At 51.9% G+C, this 8987-nt stretch overlaps 1 protein-coding gene across 3 annotated transcripts in view; it reads right to left on the bottom strand.

Moving 5' to 3' along the window:
* KIAA1671 (KIAA1671 ortholog) overlaps positions 1-8987 on the bottom strand; it is a 200682-nt gene that overhangs the window by 189420 nt on the left and 2275 nt on the right. The window lies entirely within an intron of this gene.

Genomic DNA, 8987 nt, shown 5'->3' on the forward strand with positions numbered 1-8987 from the left:
ACTGGGAGGCATGACCGCCTCCTTTCCAGAGTTAGTGCCGACAGTAACTGTGCACCTGTCGCCGCTCCAAGGAGAAGGTGGTCTGCTTGGTGCCAACACTTCCCCTCGCATCCAAATCCCAAGTGCCTCATGGGAAACAGCTTGGCTACAAACTGGCAGAAGGGGAACCAGGAGAACAGTGCCCGCGGGGCCCCTACTCGCCATCCCAGCCCTGAGCACACCACTCTCGTCCCCCTCCTCTCTCTCCCCTGAGAGGGCAGAGGCCACGTCCCAGGCAGCCCTGAGACCCGGGCCCAGTGCAGGCCCTGGTACACAGTAGGCACTTAATAAATAACAAAGATGAAAATGATCAACCATCCCAGAGGAGGAAAGGAAGTGCTGCCCTGGAAGTTCTCAGGGGGGGGAATGATATTTCCCACAGGGTCAGGGGATGATGGGGAGAAGGCATCCAGCTGCCTTATGCATTATTATAGGGAGTCTGGGTTTGCAGGAGGCAGGCCTGAGTTCAAATCCGGACTCTGCTACTTTTACCTCAAGCTGAGTAAGAGGCTCTGGAGCTACCCTCTTCCCCGGTGAAAGAGGCCCAGAGAGGGGAAGGGGCTTCCCCAAGGACACAGCAGAGTAGCTGCCACTAGAACTCAGAGTCCTGACTTCTGGCCCAGAACTCATTCCACGACACTGGGTTCCCTCCCATGACCTAGGACCCCCTCACAGGCCAAGCACAGCCCCTGGCGTGCAGGTAATCAGTTCTAGAAACAAAGACAAGAGTTTCCAGGGCTGGGGCCTAACATGAAGGAAACAATCCCTGGCAGCTTCCCAGGCCAAAGGGCCCTGGGAGATCCCCCAGCAGTCCCGCCCCGGCCCGGCCCGGAGCACAGGGCAGCGCTCCGCGGGCACAGCGCCCACTGAGGCCCAGGCCTCACACCCGGGCAGGGCAGCGGGCGTGATGTCACACGGTGAGCTCAGTGTCCCCAACGGGCCCGCTGGCATCCCCTTCTACTGGGAGACCCCACGACACCCGAGTCTCCTTCTCCCAGCCGTGCCTCACCACCACCACCCCCTCACCCGGGTGAACAGGCCAGTCCCAGAAAGGGCTTTCGTCACTGAGGACACCAAACAAAAAGAAAAGAGCTATAAATAGTGGGCTGGGAGCCGTAGCCTGACCCAGAGCCTTTGCAAATACAGCTGGGTCCCCAACGAGTGGGACACCGGCGGTGATGTTCACACTCCAAGGGGCTCAGGGCTCCCTGCCTGCCACTAGGCTCTCAGAGACTCAGCTTCCCCGTCTGTAAAATGGGAACGACATGAACACCATTCTTCATAGGTTGAAGAAAGGATTCTGTAAAGGATGAGATAAAATAATGCACAAATGCACATTTCTGTCCAAGGAACTGGAATCGGAGTAGCATATACGAAGCAGTCAATCCAAGCTAACTGTGACTTCTTATTATAGCCACTGTTACTATTTCTGCTGCTACATCAAGCAAGAGAGATTTATATTGTGATTTATAAAGCAATTTCTTGGCGTATCTTTTTTTAAAATTTTATTTATTTATTCATGAGAGATACAGAGAGAGGTAGAGACACAGGCAGAGGGAGAAGCAGGCTCCCCATGGGGAGCCCAGTGCGGGACTCGATCCCAGGACCCTGGGATCACAACCTGACCCGAAGGCAGATGTTCAACCACTGAGCCCACCCAGGTGTCCGCCTTGGCATATCTTACAGACATTTGTTTTAAAGACCCTAAGGTGATCTTTTTATGGGGAAGGGCTCCCATATTTCAAGTGCCTCCTGTGTGCGGGCAGCTTTATATGGTTACCTCACCCAGTCCCACAAGGGCCTCACAGGGAAAATCTTAGCATTTTCTTTCCACAGGCAAGGACTGAGGCTCAGAGAGGCCAAGTCACTTGCCCAAAGTCACACAGCAAGCACGTGATAGAGACAGGACAGAATGTTGGGGCTGTCCTGCTTTACTGCCAGGGAGGCAGCTGGGGTGGGGGGGGGACACAGGGGCCGCTGTCAGGCTGCGTGGACCTGCATTTACCCTTCTCAGAGGTGACCCTGGGCGTGCAACTCCCTCCTTGAGCCTCGGTTTTCTCTTCTGTAAAATGGGGCCACGAGAATCAAAAGAAACACAGATGAGCACCGTGCCCAGGAGAGCACGAATACTCTCTTATTGGTTTTATTTTACTATAAATACCATCAGTGTCCTCAAAAGCTGAGTCTCACCAAGTGGAAGAAAGGCAGCTTCCTCATCAACCCAACTTTTTTTAATTTAAAGATTTTATTTATTTATTTTTAGATGCAGGGGGAGGGGTGGAGAGAGCAGGAGAGGGAGAGAATCCCAAGCAGACTCCACACTGAGCACACAGCCCGACGTGGGGCTCGAGCTCACGACCCGAGCCAAAACCAAGAGTCAGACGCTTAACCACTTAACCGACTGAGCCACCCAGGGGCCCCAATTCCAAACTTCTGAAGGCACAGAGACCCAGGCAGAAACCATGAGGTCCCACCAGGCCAAAAGCTATCCTTTCTCACCTCCAGGGACATCTCAGCACATTGGAGACTCACCTACGGATGAAGAAATGCTCAGAGAGGTAAAGTGACCTGCCCAGGGTCACACAGGAATCCATGCATGGGGCACCCCGGAAACTCTACCTACCCCACCCAGCATCCTTCAGAGACCCACCCTGACACCCAGCTGAACCCTATTTCCCCCACAGCCAGCACAGGACCGGGCACATGATCCACACAGCATCAGCGTTCATTAAATGAATGAAAGAAGGAGTGAGTGAGTGGCCTCTAACCCTGCACACCTAGCCTGGTGGCCTCCACCAATACTCACAATCACGGCTTCCTGAAGCCCGCCGAGTGCCTCCACCACGGGCAGTGTGAACATTCCTTAAATTCAGAGCTTCCGGGACTCTTCCCTGGCTGGGGCGGCCCCAGGTTCAAGAGTGCAGAGTGTTGTTGTTTTTAGGATTTTATTTACTTGTTTGACAGAGAGAGAGCACAGGCAGGGGGAACAGCAGGCAGAAGGAAGGGAAAAGCAGGTAACCCACTGAGCAGGGAGCCTGATGCAGGGCTCGATCCCAGGACCCCGAGATCATGACCTGAGCCGAAGCCAGATGCTTAACCGACTGAGCCATCCAGGCGTCCTGAGTGAGGAGTGATTTATAAAGGCACTAGGTTCCTCCCCAGCAGGTAGTGTCTGTCCTGGGAGAGAATGTCATATAAACAGGAACCCAGGGCAGCCCGGGTGGCTCAGGAGTTTAGCGCAGCCTTCAGCCCAGGGCGTGATCCTGGAGACCCAGGATCGAGTCCCACGTTGGGCTCCCTGCATGGAGCCTGCTTCTCCCCTGCCCGTGTCTCTGCCTCTCTGCCGCCCCCCTCTTTCTTTCTCTCTCTCTCTCTGTGTGTCTCCCATTAATAAATTTATTTATTTTTTAAAAGATTTTATTTATTTATTCACAAGAGAGAGAGAGAGAGAGAGAGGCAGAGACACAGGCAGAGGGAGAAGCAGGCTCCCTGCAGGGTCTGCAGGGGTCTCTAGGATCACGCCCTGGGCTGAAGGCGGCACTAAACCGCTGAGCCACCGGGGCTGCCCTCCCATTAATAAATTTTAAAAAATAAATAAAATAAACAGGAACCCATTAACAGAAAGCCCCCCAGCTGCAGCAGAAGGGGGCAGAACACCTGCTCAGAAGCAGAGATCCTAGAAATGTCCCTCTCCTCACCCCTTTCCCAAGGCCCTGGGGATTCCCAAGACCAGAAGCAACCTCCCTGCGCCTCTGCAGACTCATAATAATACAAGATAACAATGAAGATAATGCTGACGCAAGAACGCACGTTCATTAGCACGCACTATGTACGAGCCCAGTTACTCTGGCAGATGCCACTATTACTCCTATTTTACAGACGCGGAAACTAAGGCACAAGGGGTTAACTGCCTGGCCCAAAGTCACACAGCTGGAGAGTGCTGGCGCTGGGCTTTGAACCCAGGCAGTCTGAGTACAGAGTCCCCACAACATTCCCAAGAGGTACTGGGAATACCCGGTTCTGCAGAACTCCACATTCCACGGCAGCCGGGACGGCAGCAGCTCCACGCGCACGGGCACCAGCGGCTGCTGACCCACTTCGCGCCAGGTGTTGCATAGCCCTTCTTGCTGAGTCACAAGCACCGACCCTACGTCCACTTTACAGATGGGAAAACGGAGGCTCGGAGAGGTAATGAGGCTGGTGGGAGGTCGTGTGGCCCATGGGGGCAGAGCGGGGATTTGAATAGCCTTTCCCTGGCCTCACCGTGCTCCCCGGCTCCACTGGCTGCAGAACCACAGCCTGAGGGACTATAAATCAAATCCAAAGCAAAAAATCAATCAAGGGGTGCCTGGGTGGCTCAGTCAGTTAAGCATCCAATGCTTGGTTTCAGCTCAGGTCCTGATCTCAGGGTCTTGGGATCGAGCCCCACATCAGGCTCCACACTTAGCATGGAGCCTGCTTAAGATTCTCTCCCTCTCTCTCTTCCACCCCTCCCATGCTGTCTCTCTCTCCCCCTACAATAAATTAATTATTTTTTTAAAAATCAATCAAGGGGTGCCTGGGTGGCTCCGTCAGTTAGGCGTCTGCTTTTGCCTTGGGTCATGATCCCAGGGTCCTGGGATAGAGCCCCACGTCGGGCCTTCTGCTCCATGGGGAGCCTGCTTCTCCCTCTCCCTCTGCCTGCCACTCCCCCTGCTTGTGCTCACTCTCTCTCTGTCAAATAAATAAAATCTTCAAAAAAAAAAATCAATCAAGACAATGATCCCTCACCTTCCCACCTCATATCACAGACACAAAACACCTCCTTATCCGATATCATGTTTGAGCTTCACAGCAGCTATGCCAGAGAGGGCACACTGTTCCCATTTTCCAGATGGGGAAACTGAGGCTCGCACACAAGAACCACCTGTTCTGGGTTATCGACTCTAGCCAGGTCTCCTTATGCAGAGCCCTGCACTGGTGTGTCCCTCACAAATGAGGCACAATTCTCAGCACCCCCTCTGGGCTGACCCTCAACCCAGACTCTGTCCTGCCCCATCAGAAACCTGACTGTGACAGAAAATATATACTCCCTCCCACTCAGCCTCCATTAGGGGAGTATATGTCTTTCTGCCTGATGTTGGGCTTGGCCGTGTGTCTTGCTTTGACCAAATGGGAGCAGAAGGAACACAGCACGAGTTCCTTGTAGGGACTTCCTGAGGCACCGTGGGCTCCCACTGAGCTCGTGAGGGTCTACTGTCCACCACAGAAAAGCCACTGCCTGGAAGCCTGGGCATCCAGGTGAAGATACATGGAGCAGTATCAAAGCCTCATGGCCAGCCAGCCCGTCCAAAGCCCCGCCAAGTTCAGCTGAGTCCTCTGCTGGCCTGGGAGCATGAAACAAATGGTTTGCTGTTAAAGACAGCTGCGACTTGGGAGATGCTTGTTACATAGTATTATCATAGGAAAACCTGACTAATACAAAGCCACCTATTTCTAGAGGGAAGTAGATGGACTTGTGTGTACAATGGGCAAATATCTTCCAGGGTACAGTCCCCCAACAGGCTGGATTCAAACCCAAGGGCTGCAGAGTGTGCTGCCTGCAGGAACTATCACTCCCCCTCGATCGCACCAGACGCTACACCCACCGCCACCAGTAGGACAGCGCCATCCACTGTTCCCCCCCTCTGAAATATACCTACAGGCTCTCTCTCCCAGGCCTCAGGAGGAATGTGAAATGCACAACAGCTCAGGAGGGAACCGGGGCAGGCTCCATCAACATCCCAAACACCCTTTCCTCCAACGCTTCCGCTTCCTGGGATCTGCCGTCCAATCGGAATCCAAGAAGTGTGCAAACACGCAGAACAGAGATGTCTATTACACCAGTGTGCATCACAGTAAAACCCAAACTGCTCAACACCCATGTACAGGGGATCTGTCTGTTCAATAACTAATAGCACCTTCAGGCATTGGGGTATATTATTCAGCTTTTTAAAGAATAGGGGTCAGTCAACACATTCTGGAATGGGAAAGTACCCAAATCTATTTTTAACTTATGTGTGAAATCCTTTGTCTTATAATCGCTGTTGTTCAAAGACTATGTCTACACATAAGGATTCATGTGCTTATTCCGCAAGTGTTTGCAGAGCAAACAAGTGAAGACAGGGTTTCTCTGTCTTTTTGGAGCATGAAGTCTCGAGCTGGAGGAAGGGTAACAACTCCAGTACAGTAAGTAACAAGCAGAAGAAGGGTAACAGCCAACGAATACTGAGCACGGGCCACAGGCCAGGTCCTCCTTCGCTCCGCACAGCAATCCTCAGAAGACCCACAATTTGCCCCTGGTCAGAGGTTGAATCACCTGCCCAGAGTCACACAGCTGATAAGTGGCAAACCCAAGATTCAATTTCTTCCATGTGGCTCCAGCGTGAGCATAAAAATAACTTAGATCGGGGATCCCTGGGTGGCGCAGCGGTTTGGCGCCTGCCTTTGGCCCAGGGCGCGATCCTGGAGACCCGGGATCGAATCCCACGTAGGGCTCCCGGTGCATGGAGCCTGCTTCTCCCTCTGCCTGTGTCTCTGCCTCTCTCTCTCTGTGACTATCATAAATAAATAAAAAATTTTAAAAAAATAACTTAGATCATTAGCAGAGTGTGGCAAGGGCTGGCACGAGAGACTCACGTGTCACTTAAAATACTATCATTTTGCCATCTTTGAAGTATTTGGTGTGTTACATATTACTTTCACAATACAAAAAAAAATTTATCTATCTATCTATCTATCATCTATAGCATACATATGTGTATCACTTCTGACTCAGTGATGTAAATACTCCATGATCACACTTTGGGGACATATTTATACTCTTAATAGAGACGAGGCTACAGAATATTTCAAAGGTCATCTAACTGAGCAATTAACAGAGCAGCAGTATGAAGCAGAAGTCCAGCACATGCTCATTTGCATACCAGCCTAACGTAGCCTCCCCACCACTTGTCCTCCCATCTGATTGACCAGATTCCTGAGGGCAGAGGCCCTTTTGAATTGCCCACATATGATTCTCAATAAAATATTCATCGGATCCAAGGGGAAAAAATGTGTGTGTGTGTGTGTGTGTGTGTGTGTGTGTGTGTGTGTCCCCCTCAACTGCCGCAGCGTGTTGGCACCCTTTTAAATGACAGGAGTTTGAAAAGTGCAAGTGGAGAGAACTCTCGGACCCTCAGCTTCATAAGCCACAAAACCAAGTGTCCCCAAAACAGGCATCGCCCAGGTTTGTTGTGAAAAATTTTAAAAATGAACAAAGAGTTCAGCCCAGAGCCTGGCACATACGAGGGGTTTAGTGAACAGTTGGTATTCTGGTGTGCTCTGTGCTTCACTTACATTCTCTCCAACTGTCCCATTTTACAGAGGAAGAAACTGAGGTTTTAAGTGAGAAGCGGCTTGTCTGGGGTCACAGTCCTACCTGGAGAGGTGAGTGGGGTAAGGAGGGGTAAGGAATACTGAACTCCTAGACAGAGATGTTCCTGTCTTTTTTTTTTTTTTTTTTTTAATTTAGTCATTTGAGAGAGAGAGACCAAGCAAGAGCACGAATGGAGAGGCAGAGGCAGAGGGAGAAGCAGACTCCCTACTGAACCGGGAGCCCAAGCTGGGGCTTGAGATCACCAGGACCCTGGATCATGACCTGAGCCACCCTGGCATCCCCTTCCTGTCCTCTTTTATATCCCAAACCTGGCAAAGCCTTCCTGCTCAGGTATTTAGGGAGTGCCAGGGGGTGTAAAGAGAAAATTTTATTCCCAATGGTCTTTCATTCATTCAACACACTCTGTGTTCTGGGCATACTAATTAGCATGCAATTCTCCAGTTAAGCCATGCCTTTGCCTGTGCTGCTCCTTCTGCCTGAAATGTCCTCCCCTTGCCTCCTACTCATCCTTCAAGACTCAGCTCAAGTGTCACCTGCGGATGCCCGGCTCCCCCTCCCCACCCCCACACACGCTGGGTTGGGAGAGGTGCTCCTCGCTTGAAACACATCCTGATCACAAGCCAAAATGATAATTATCATACCCATGACTTAGTGAGCGCAGGCCAGTGCAGACCCTGCGCCTGGCACTTCCATGTACGCTTCACCGAACTCACGTAACAGTCCTTGGAGCGAGGGGAGGATCCATCCTATCCTGAGCCCATTTTACAGATGAGAAAATTGAGTCTCAAAACAAGTATAATGCCCAAGACCACAGCCAGGAAAGGTGGGGCCTGGGTATGCCCCCAGTAACCCCCCACCCCCACCCTGGCTCCCTCCTTTCTATCCCTGTCCCCTCCTGGAAGGCCTCCTTGGGTTTACCCTGCTGCACACTGACTCAGCCTCACCACCCCGAGGCTTCTCTAATCCACCTCAGAGACTCCAAACACCCCCAAGCTGTTAAATTGGAAGCAAATTCAAATCCCTGCTCTACCACAGTGACTGGCAAAGACCTTGCCACATTACTAAGTGCTGCATCTGTGAAATGGGAATAAGGAGCCCCGCTCCCCCACATGGGAAGGTGGCAAGTGCAAGTGTGAAGTCCCAAGGACGTGGATGTTTATGACCATCCCTGGCCAGGTAGACCAGGAGCGCTCAGAAAGGGTTGCCAAATCGGATGGAATACTGGTACGACCTTCAGGCCACTCCCTCATGGGGCTTCCTCCTCGGGGAGAGACTGCTCTGCTTCCAGGAAGGGGTCTTCAACTGCGTGGCTCTCTATATATCATACTGACCAACGAACGTCCCTAAGCAAGTTCAGACAACCACTGCCTCTCATCTGGATTTTTCTAGCAGCTCCTCACTGGCCTCTGAGCCTCCTCATAGGAACAAGGCAAGCTTCCCAAGACATACATCTGACCCCATCCCTCTCCCACAGAGAAACTTCCACAGCATCCACAGCCCTGGAATAAAGTCCAAACCCCTGAGAATGGTTGACCTGGCCCCGGTCAGCATC

Source organism: Vulpes lagopus, chromosome 14 (assembly GCF_018345385.1).
Source record: "Vulpes lagopus strain Blue_001 chromosome 14, ASM1834538v1, whole genome shotgun sequence".
NCBI lineage: Eukaryota > Metazoa > Chordata > Mammalia > Carnivora > Canidae > Vulpes > Vulpes lagopus.